Source organism: Glycine max, chromosome 14, assembly GCF_000004515.6.
Source record: "Glycine max cultivar Williams 82 chromosome 14, Glycine_max_v4.0, whole genome shotgun sequence".
In the NCBI taxonomy this organism is placed as follows: Eukaryota; Viridiplantae; Streptophyta; class Magnoliopsida; order Fabales; family Fabaceae; genus Glycine; species Glycine max.
In genome coordinates this window covers 16,384,709-16,396,247 of record NC_038250.2, presented here as the reverse complement: position 1 = coordinate 16,396,247, position 11,539 = coordinate 16,384,709, and the positions used below count along the sequence as shown (strand labels likewise).

Genomic DNA, 11,539 nt, shown 5'->3' with positions numbered 1-11,539 from the left:
ACTCACGGTTTTCCATGTGCATGTGAGTTATACATATATTTTATTGGTACCATCCCACTTGAGACAATCCATATGTTTTGGCAGATGCTAAGTTTTTCAGACCAAAGGTTATCTGAGTCCCAAGTCACCATAACCAAAGAGATTAAAACCATATCCAAGCGATTTGAGGAGCTTGATGTTTGTGACAAAGTAACTCTAAAGAGTCAACTCCGGAAAATTTCCTACCTGATCTAAATTGTATGTGTCCTCCTCCAGAAAAGGTTAACACCAAAGGTGCATAGAAGAAACCGATGACCAAACACCAAAGATCAACAAAGCGTGATCTGTCATATTGGTAGTATGTTGATGCTTTACATTCTATGCAAAATAGTAATTCTTCAGTCAAACGTAGTGCATCATCTTCTGACCTGGCCATTCCAATACGGACCATGCCGATATTAGATCAATTTCATCCGTTCATTCACGATTCCATTGAAAACATTATGGATGTGAAAACTGGTGGTAACTGTGGATATCATGCAATTGTTGCATTATTAAGTATGAGTGAAGATTCATGGTCATTGGTGCCTAGCCGTTTGCTTAAAGAACTTGGAAAATGGTTTGATGAGTATATCAACCTCTTTGGTGGCATAGACAAATTTGAGGAATTAAAGAGATCCCTACTTGTTGATGGATTATCCATGGTATGTAATTTATGTTTTGTTTACTTTTTTAAAATTTAGTTTAAATAAATATCACCCGTATTCCTGGTTCATGTAGGTTACTATGGATAAGTGGATGGATATAACTAACATGGGATATGTCATTTGATCAAGGTATAATGTAATCCTTGTATTGTTGTCTCTGCAACAAAGCATGACATTTTTTCCTCTTATAATATGTATTGGTCACGTCTTTGGCAATCATTTTGTTCAGGTACATTCATCGTAATGATATTTTGAAATTAATCAAAATAGTTGTGTTATCATAACTTGAAATTTTTTGTGCATATGTAATAGGTTTATTTAAGAGATCGTTGTCCATTACCGGCTCTAGCTTTGTTATGGTCTAGGAATTGTCATCCTGAGGCAAAGTAGTGGCCAACTCTATGTATTAGTAGAATGCATCAGTACAGAAATTTGATGATGTTGAAAAGAGACTATGTTGATTTAAGTGAATAGTGAACATTTACACATTGATGGCATTGTAATGTACTACATTAATATATAATTGTTTCACTGCATATTCACGTAATTATGTGTTATACATTACATTAAAGTTAACTATTTAGGGTTTAGTGTTACATGGTTGTTAGAGTAAACTGTGATGTCAATACTAGGATTTAGTGATATGCTTTAGGGTTAAATAATTTTTCTTTCTTTCTTAACAATAACATTAATAGTAGCATTAAGAAAGTTCAATAAAGTTCGGTAAAACAAAAATGTTGTCAAATACAATAAAATTATAAACATAGTCTAAAAATTTTCCTAAAGAATTGAAAATGTCTTCAAGCGTGATCCGTGTGCCGCCTTCGTCGTGACCTGACATAAACATTGCGCTCTACAGTGACACCCCTAGTGATCCTTAAGCAGTCTTGCATCGTATGCTTCTTTGCCTTCGTCGTGACCTGACATAAACATCGTATGCTTCTTTGCCTTCAGTCACTATCCTTAGGTTGAGCAAATGCTCCAACCTTTGTGCAATTGCTTGACAAGCCTCACACTGACAACAATGGATAAAGTATTACCATATTGCATAATTAAATTCAATGAAATTAAAAAAAAAACATGAATATATATGTTACCGCTGCATGTCTAGGCTGCTCCACATCAGAAGGTGCATGTGTAGGTGCTTCCTCCATAGATGATGCTGCCACTGGGAACTCAAGCATATATGGTTCCACATATGTCTCATCTTGCATGCAGGTGAATGTTTGGGCGGATCCCTGGACTGGGTCTGTGTCATGAATGGATGCAAAATCATGTAGAACCAGTGGATGTAGTTCGGTGCACATTGTCCAGGCACAACACAAATCTACCCCACTGGTGCAAGGTACTCAGAGAAATGCATCAATCTGTTGTCAATATCTTCGAACGATAATCTTGATCCCAAAGAGTGTGGAGGAATGGTCTGAGCATACCTAAATTTTTGCACCACCCTCTTTGGTCGGTGTATCACGACAATAGGACCCCATCGGATATGTCCAGAAAAACATGAAATGAGGTCGAACTGCACGGTGGTCACCGTAAGGCATCTAGCAAACATCAACAATCGTCAGTTGATCTAGACACTTTCGATATGTCGATGCTGGTAATGACTTCGTAGAAGTCTAGCGGCAAGCACATGGTGACCTTTCATCATAGTCTGGGTCCGTAAAAGTGTCAACAATAGATGGAAAAGACTCATAAATCCAACACTACACAGATTTGATCAGAAGAAAACAAATTTCAAATGAACATATTAAAAACAATTAAATAACAATCATTGACCATAATTACTTGTAATAGTGTGATATATCCAGCAAGTTGTTGGTCGCCGCTCTTACAAGCATCATTCAAATTATTGTACATATGCACTAGGGCGACAACTCCTCATGCGTAGCTTCCACTCTGACTGAGGCTTGGAAGGCGTCTAAGAACACCACATGCACATGTGTTGCACTCTTGTTAGCAAAAAGAGTGTAACCTAACAAATGTAGCAAATAAGCTCGAGCGGCTACAATCCAATGTTTGGCCTCACATTTACTATCATAAATCTCTCGTAGACACGATAAGCGTATGTATGTCCCATGATATTGTACTGTCTCAGCTCTAGCTTCATCTTTAGAGACTTTAAGTAACTCGACTAACACAACACCGCTTTGTCGAAATGAAGAGTCTCGAAGCTGTGGAATGCACCTATGATGGGAAGATGAAGCAAAGAGGCTACATCATCGAGGGTGATGGTGACCTCTCCTACTGGAAGATGGAAATTGCTCGTCTCCTTATGCCACCTCTTGACAAAAGTCGATATAAGTCCCCAATCGCCAGTGTCCAATGAACATGCGATCAAAAGAGTTAATCTTGTGACAACGACTAGTCCTTCAATTTTAGCAGCAAACCTCCCAAATTTCTGAACCTTCTTTCCATGGGAGGATAACTTCAATTCAGGACGTTACTAAAAAAATTAAAATAATTTTAACAATAATAATAAATACTTATGAAATATAATTTATTAAAAACTATAAATACCTCTCCATTCCAAACAATGACTGCTACATGATCAGTATAGGCAGTCAACATTGATAGGTCACGCGGCTCGCTTGGAAAACCCTCGGCATCATCAATAACTTCTTCAACATGTTGGAATACCTCTTTAGCTGCATCACCCACGTGAGGAGCATGCTTAACAACAGCTGCAACTTCCCGTTGCCTACGTGCGGATGCTGTGGGCTTTCACCGCTGGGAAACATCATCTGAATCACGATTATCCTCTCTCCTCAAGGCTCTTCCTATAACTTTGCCTAAGATACGACCTAAATTTTTAGTTCTAACCATAATATGCAAATTTCCACATACATAATATTTTTTGTCAAAATTCAAACAATACTTAAATCAATTATAATACAATCATTCCTAAATAAAAAATTTATTTTATAGTTAAAATAAAAACAAATTCATTATATTTAGAATTAAAATAAACAACTATTTAATAACATAATTCAAAATAAACTATTTTTTATTTATCTAATAAACAATAACTATTTACAAATAAATAATAAAATAATATATTTATATTTCATACACATAAAATATTTATAAAAAGTAAAAAATTAGTATATTTACAATTAAAATTAATAACTATTTTATAACATAACAAAATATAAACTATTTTTATTTAAAACACAAACAATACCTATTTTTTTAAAAAAAATTAACAAATAAACTAACTATTTAAAAACATAATTTTTAAAACAAAATTAAAATTTTATATTTATAATTACAAATAAACTAACTATTTAAAAAAATAATTCAAAATAAACTATTTATTATTTCAAAAAATAACAATAACTATTTACAAAATAAATATTTATATTTCATAAAAAACATATTAAAAAAAAAACAAAATAACATTTTTTATATAAAAAAACTTTTTCTATTAAAAACTAAATTTTATTTTTTTAATAATTAAAAAATTAACATATGGATCCGTATGAGTTATACGGATCATATATCTCATACGGATCATATGATCCGTATGAATCCAGAAACAGCCCAACCACCAGTAGCAGTCATTAACGAAGAGCACGAAGCTCACCTCGGCGGCAAAAGCGGCAAAGATCAGTGGAGACATCCTTAATGCTGACAACAGAAGCACTCAACGGTGACGACACAGAGGAAACCAAGGAAGATAAAGCAAGAAGTAGAAGGCATAGTGTGAGGGAAGAGGAGACGACGGCGTACGAAAATGGCACATGAACAGTATCGCGCAACGATAGGGTTTTTAAACTACAAGTGAAGGGCATTTTTATCACTTCACTTAAATTGTTGGGTGCATCAACAATAATACTGGATGCACCTAGCAACACCCTAAAGTTTGTCGGCAAAGAGTTGGTGCCAGAATTATTTTTATACTTGTTGCCATAATTAATTTGATGGAATAGCAATGAAAAGGTTTGCATTAATTAATATTTATTATTGTCTTATTAAAGTAAAACCCCTTTTTCTTATTATTTTTTCCCTCTGCCCGCACTAGGGCACTAAAATTATTTGTTTATTTTATAAGATTTTAATATTCTTTGATAAGTGTTGTTAAAGAGGTGTAAGGTATAGATAAAAAAGTTTTATCTTTTACGCTTTATTTCCTGATCAGTCAGCAATAGAAAAATGGAACTCTTCAAGTAATGTACCAACTACCAAGACACTGTTAACAATTTTCTACTTGAGTTGGTTTTTTGATGTCACATCAAAGAAAAGTTATCATCTAATAGTATTTGAAAACCATGTTTGGGCACACCACCACCCTTGTATCCAAGTATTAATTTACCTAGTGGGTGTTTGGTTGGGTGTTCAGCCCACTTCATGGGCGTTAATTTAAAGCTAAAAATATTAGCTTTTACCTTATTTTTCAAATTTGGACATGGATTTGTTACAAAATATGGACCATTGACTTCGAACAAAACATGTTATTAGATTAATTGTGTTTGATTTTCATTTTCAAAAATTGCTATTAGTTTTTAAAATTAAAAAAATAATCATTTTTGTCCTTACATGTATAATTTGTTGACAAATGCGTATCTGAAAAATAAAAATGTAAAATTTAGTTTCAAAAGTGTAAAAAGTGTAACAAATATATTCGATCATTAACTTTCATTTGTCACCATTAATAAAATAGCCTATATGACACAAATGGACGAATTTGTCATTGAAATAATTGTCAACGTTAACTTCTTTTCGTTACTATTAATATTTTTTTGACTTGAATAAAAAAAAGAAGACAAACGAATAATTATGTTCTCTCAGTTATGGGAAAGGGTTGTGCAAACAGTTGTATGAATGGTTGTAAGACATCTATTTTCAAAGCATTAATAAAACACAATGCTATATCCAATCAGATGCGAAATGGAAGATGGTATTAAAGCAAGTGGCAAAGGCACATCATTAAAAAAGGGTGTGTTCCTTGGTAGAAGCTCCTGGTAGTCCTCTGGCCCAATTAATCCCTTGTTTCACCCCGCCCGAGATGCCTTGCATGCAGAACTTGCTTGGAAGTGACTGGTAGCCTAATGAACTGATACTCTTCTAAAGCTGATTCAAGCTTTTCTGCTACCCATTTCTCTATGCATTTGCCTAGCACTGCTGCATCCAATATAGACATGTTTGTGTTTCTAAAGCAGTGAGGAGTTGTAGGGTGAGCTACATCCCCTACCAATACCACATTCACCTAAAAGACCTTTTCTAAGAGTATGTTTGAATGAGAAAATTTAAAATTCTAAGAAACTTTAAATTATAAAAATTTTAAATATTTCAATTAAAATTTTTTTATTTTCAAAATTTTGTGTTTGAATAAAAAAAATTGTGAGGTGTAAGAAAATGAATGTAAAGAGAAGAATATTGATGCAACATGATATGGAGAGTCACAAGGGAACCGAGATACAACGTTGTACATCATCATACCCGACCACAACATTCAATTAACATGTAAGGCATGGCCCAGACCCTCTGCATCAGCGAGCACCTCCACTGCGTGATAGGCAGCGACGACTGTTCTCCTGATCGGCGGGTGCAATTCTATGTATTCTCCTACATCCGCACCCGATCGATGCTCTGCGAGCTCAAACATTTTCTTGAAGAGGATCATTGATGTGAGGGAAGAGTCGCAAGTTCGAGAACGAGATTTTAGGAACTTTCAGGTGGAAGAGAGGATGAAGGTTATAAAGGAAATACACGAACATTTTGGAAGATTCTTCTATCAAGAAGAGAATTCCAATTTCTCACATTTTAAAAGGAAATTAAAATTCCACATTTTTAGTTTAAAATTATGTTTTAAAATTCCAAAAATTTAAATTCTTCATTAAAAAATATCCAAACAATGAATTTTATATTAAATAAATTTAAATTCTCTAATAAATTACTTTCCTTAGTTAAAATTCTCTATCCAAACGCATTCTAAGGGATCACTATCACATATGAAATTTAAGAAAAGGTCACTTGTTTCCTTTATGACCCTTACCAACTCAGGAATCCAAACTTTTTCTGCTTCTTGGTGCATCTTCTGGATCACGTCACTATTTACTTTCATTGTCACTGATGTTCCCTTAAAAGTGAAGACTTTCGCCCCCAAGTGTTAAAATACAATTAACACAAGCCGATGTGGTAACAAATGGATGCATGAATACACACTAGATTTGAGATCAAAGTAGAGACTATGCTAGAAAGTTTATAGACCTTATTAGGAGTATGTTTTGAGGAGAAAAATGACAGAAAAATTCATTTCAGGATTATTATAAATCAAGGGTATCTCGTAAGTATAGGATGAGAGGAAAAAAGTTACCTTAACTTTAGGCTCTGGCTTCTTGTTTTGAAGCTCATACAACACAGTATGTGTGCTAGAGGCCAAGTCAAAGTACAAGCATTTTTCTAGATCAGGGTATACCTTTATGATGCCAGTGATGGTTTTTGAATTCTCAACATTTGAAAACTCAAGAACCCCTCTCCATGCACAACAGCCTGAATATCTGTTCAGATAAAAGGATAAAGAAAAGTAGATGTAAGCTCTATTTTGAAATACAAACAACAACAAAAGCATTATCCCACCAGGTGAGATTATCATTTTAAAATACAAATCTGAGTTTAAAATCAGGGAGATATTTTTAGTGGATGGAAGAGAGACAGCCATCTGCTGCAACAAGCAAATCCCCTACTATCCCTACAACCTTGTTAGTTTCTAGTACTTTGGCCTTTACTATGACTGGATCCTTATCATCAGGGTATACCTTTCTGATGCCAGTGATGGTTTTTGAATTCTCAACATTTGAAAACTCAAGAACCCCTCTCCATGCACAACAGCCTGAATATCTGTTCAGATAAAAGGATAAAGAAAAGTAGATGTAAGCTCTATTTTGAAATACAAACAACAACAAAAGCATTATCCCACCAGGTGAGATTATCATTTTAAAATACAAATCTGAGTTTAAAATCAGGGAGATATTTTTAGTGGATGGAAGAGAGACAACCATCTGCTGCAACAAGCAAATCCCCTACTATCCCTACAACCTTGTTAGTTTCTAGTACTTTGGCCTTTACTATGACTGGACCCTTATCATCAGGGTATACCTTTCTGATGCCAGTGATGGTTTTTGAATTCTCAACATTTGAAAACTCAAGAACCCCTCTCCATGCACAACAGCCTGAATATCTGTTCAGATAAAAGGATAAAGAAAAGTAGATGTAAGCTCTATTTTGAAATACAAACAACAACAAAAGCATTATCCCACCAGGTGAGATTATCATTTTAAAATACAAACCTGAGTTTAAAATCAGGGAGATATTTTTAGTGGATGGAAGAGAGACAACCATCTGCTGCAACAAGCAAATCCCCTACTATCCCTACAACCTTGTTAGTTTCTAGTACTTTGGCCTTTACTATGACTGGACCCTTATCATCAGCAAAATGGAAAGAGAGAAAAAGATGACCCCACAAAAATACATTTGATGGCAATGCATTGTACAGAAGGCCATGAAGATCAACCCAATGTGCTGCTATGAAGTAAAAACTCTCATCTTTGGTCAATGTGAAGGTGACCTTCTTCTCACTATTAGTTGCATGGTTCTGCTCAGGTGAAAAAACGTAAGACTTTTTTTTATGAGAAAGACTATAGTTTCTCATAGGATTTCTACTTCAACCACACATCAAGATAATCAAAAGGGTTCTTTTTATTGGTTTTATCCTTTGGAATTCCAAACCTAAGTGTTAACTAACTACCGCTCATTCAAATAAACACATACAACGATGACGATGACGATGGCAACAACAAAAACAACAAAAGTTTTATCCCACTAGTTGAAATCAGATACATGAATCACATGACACCATTAATCTCAATTAGACATCAAATTTAAAAAAATTCAAAGAAAGGCATAATCAAAGTTAAATGTGATCAATCTCCTGTCTCTTGGTCTCTTAAATGTTCATATATGGACTACAATATTCACTTTGGATCATCCACAAATCATTATCAGAATTCAAAGAAACTAGTTGAATTAATTAACATTTAGCAAGGGAGTGCTAGCAACACAATGTCTATCTCAATCCTTCTAAAACACTCTTTACAGTTGGTTAAAATCTATTGAAAACTAGAGATATAAGATGGGTTGGATGGTTAAGGGAGAAGGAAGATGGAAAAGGTCACGGGTTTGATCTCCTCTGCTAAAAAAACTAACATTCCAGCAAACTAACATTTGTCAATGAAAAACAAAGATTTTATTAAAAACTACAAAATCGTGACAAAATGTAGGTGCCACAAAATTTTGGAATTTCTAATAAATTTCAACCAATAGGGGAATGTGTGTGAGAAGGTGTTCCTGGCATTTCTCCAAAGCAAGGTAGTCTCTCATATCTAAGAAACACAAGCCAATCACTCATAATTAAAGCATAACAGGGATACCACACACTGGCATAAGAAATGAACAAAAGAATAGCCTCCATAGAGACAGTGAGACAACTTGAAATAAGAAAAACATACAAAAATTAAGAATAACCAGAAAACTAAGAATATATATCGACAAGTATTAATACAAATGATGAAACCAAAAAGGGTGGCACCTGGTCAATGGTGAGTGGTAAAGTGGTGTTGTGAAGGAGTTGTTCTTGTTGTGGGTGTGGTGGAAGCCAATAGTGAATGATTTGTTGGGACAAAGAGTTGAGACCAAGACCAGCACCAGTGGGTGTAACATCCCATTTTTCGTAAATTAATTTAAAAAGGATTGTTATTTATAAATAAATAGAGTTTTAGAAAAATGATGAGGTTTTTATAATTAAATAAATAAGGAGAAATAAATTTATTAATTAGAATAATGGTTTGAGAAAAAATAAAAATGGTATTTTTTTTATTCATTTGATAGGGAAGAAAATAAAATTTCTTGTTATAAAATAATAAAAATAAATAAATAGAGTAAAAAATAACCTTAACTATAAATAGAGACGTGTTAGATCAGTTTTCACACTGATTGTGCCTTCTCTTCCTCTCAATTTCGTTTTCCCTTCTCCTCCAAAAACCCTATCTTTTTCCCACATACCACCACACCTATCTTAGAAAAACGATGATCTCGAACTCATTCACCATTGGATCGTCGTGAACTTTGAGCACTAGGTTTGAAACTCATTTCTGAACCTTCTCACCGTTGGAAATTACGAAATCATATCGGAGCTGAGAGAAAAACCCTTTTTATTGAAACTTTTTCTTTCTCACAGAAACTCAAAACTGTCTCAGTAAAACTACGATCCCGGACTCGTTAACCGTTGAATTGTCGTGAAAGTTTGATATGTGGTTCACGATTCTATTCCGCAAACCTTCACCTTATGAAATAATATTCGTGGAGAGAGAACTAAATCTCACGAAGGCAGTACAAAATGGAGGCTTCAATCCCTTCTCCTTCTCTCTAACGTTTGGGAACCCTAATAGAGCAATCGGAGGAGGAGCTCTAGAGAGCACTAGAAACGCCATAATTGATAATGGAGAACACTTGAGCGACTACATCGACGTAAGGGATGAGTTATTCACAATTGGGGATTAGTGAGAACATGTGTAGGAATCCTTAGAGTATCAATTGGAATGGGTTTTGGGGTGTTTCCGCAATTTTTTATTTTATCCTTATAATTATAACTGTGAATTATATATGTTTGATGAACCAATTGATGTCCCAATGAGAAATTACTATGAAATTGATGTATTCTTGTGTTGAGTGTGAACCCTTAAAAAAATTGAGTTCTTTTTATTAACGTGAATTATATTCTAAATAATATTATTCAATGACTTATTTTATACGAATTATTATATTGTTCTAATTTTTCTACGACGATGATCAACATGTTATGTGTATATATTTATTGTAATGCTAAAATAATAAATTAAAGAATGCTGTAAGGTTAATGCCTAGTGGTAATTTCTTTTGATGTAATATTAAATTAATTGTTATAAAAACTCTCTTGATTAAAAATAATGTAGCTTGATTTGCTATATATATATATATATATATATATATATATATATATATATATATATATATATATATATATATATATGTTTTTGTCATGCAAATATGAGTATTGTGTGATGTGTATATGAGTTATGAGGTGTAATAAATTATTATAATGACATTATAATATTATTATGGAGATCGAGTAGTACAAAGTGGAATGTGTCAATTTGTGAGATACATGTAAACATGAGATACTTGATTGTGACATTATGAGATGTTAAATTGTGAACATGATATTTGGTTGTGAATAAGTGTGTGTGTTTAACACTTATGTGATAATAATTATGTTGTGAGCTGTGAATTATACAATAACTCGACCAGTGTTGATATTGAGAAAATGTTTATGCGCAGTGTTAAGAGAAAGTGTAGGTTTCCTATTTAGGAACCAATGTTAAATTGTAGCGCAATGTGTTGAACATGTTTAAAACATGAGTGTGAGGTCGTGAGTATTGTATAATTCATGAGCAGTGTCTATGAATGAAATATGTGATGAATTATGGAATAACATGTTGCTTTGAGATTATAGTATTGTTATTGAGATTGAGTATAAGTTCAAAGTTGAACATGTGTTAATTTGTGAGATACGTGTAAACATGTGATGATGGATTCTGACATTATGAGATGTGAAATTGTGAATGAGTTTTGGTTGTAAATAAGTGTGTGGTTAACACTTGATGTGACATTACTTGTGTTGTAAGCTGTGAATTGTACAATAACCCAACTAGTGTTATCTTGAGAAAAGTGTTGATGCGTAATGCTACAGAAAAAGTGTAGGTTTCCTATTTAGGAACCAGTGTTAAAGAGAAAATATAGGTTTCCTATTT

General features: G+C 33.6%; 1 pseudogene; it reads right to left on the bottom strand.

Annotated features, from left to right (window-relative positions):
• Positions 1-5,542: 5,542 nt before the first annotated feature.
• On the bottom strand, positions 5,543-9,417 carry LOC100813495 (6-hydroxynicotinate 3-monooxygenase-like; annotated as a pseudogene).
• Between the last annotated feature and the right edge of the window lie 2,122 nt (positions 9,418-11,539).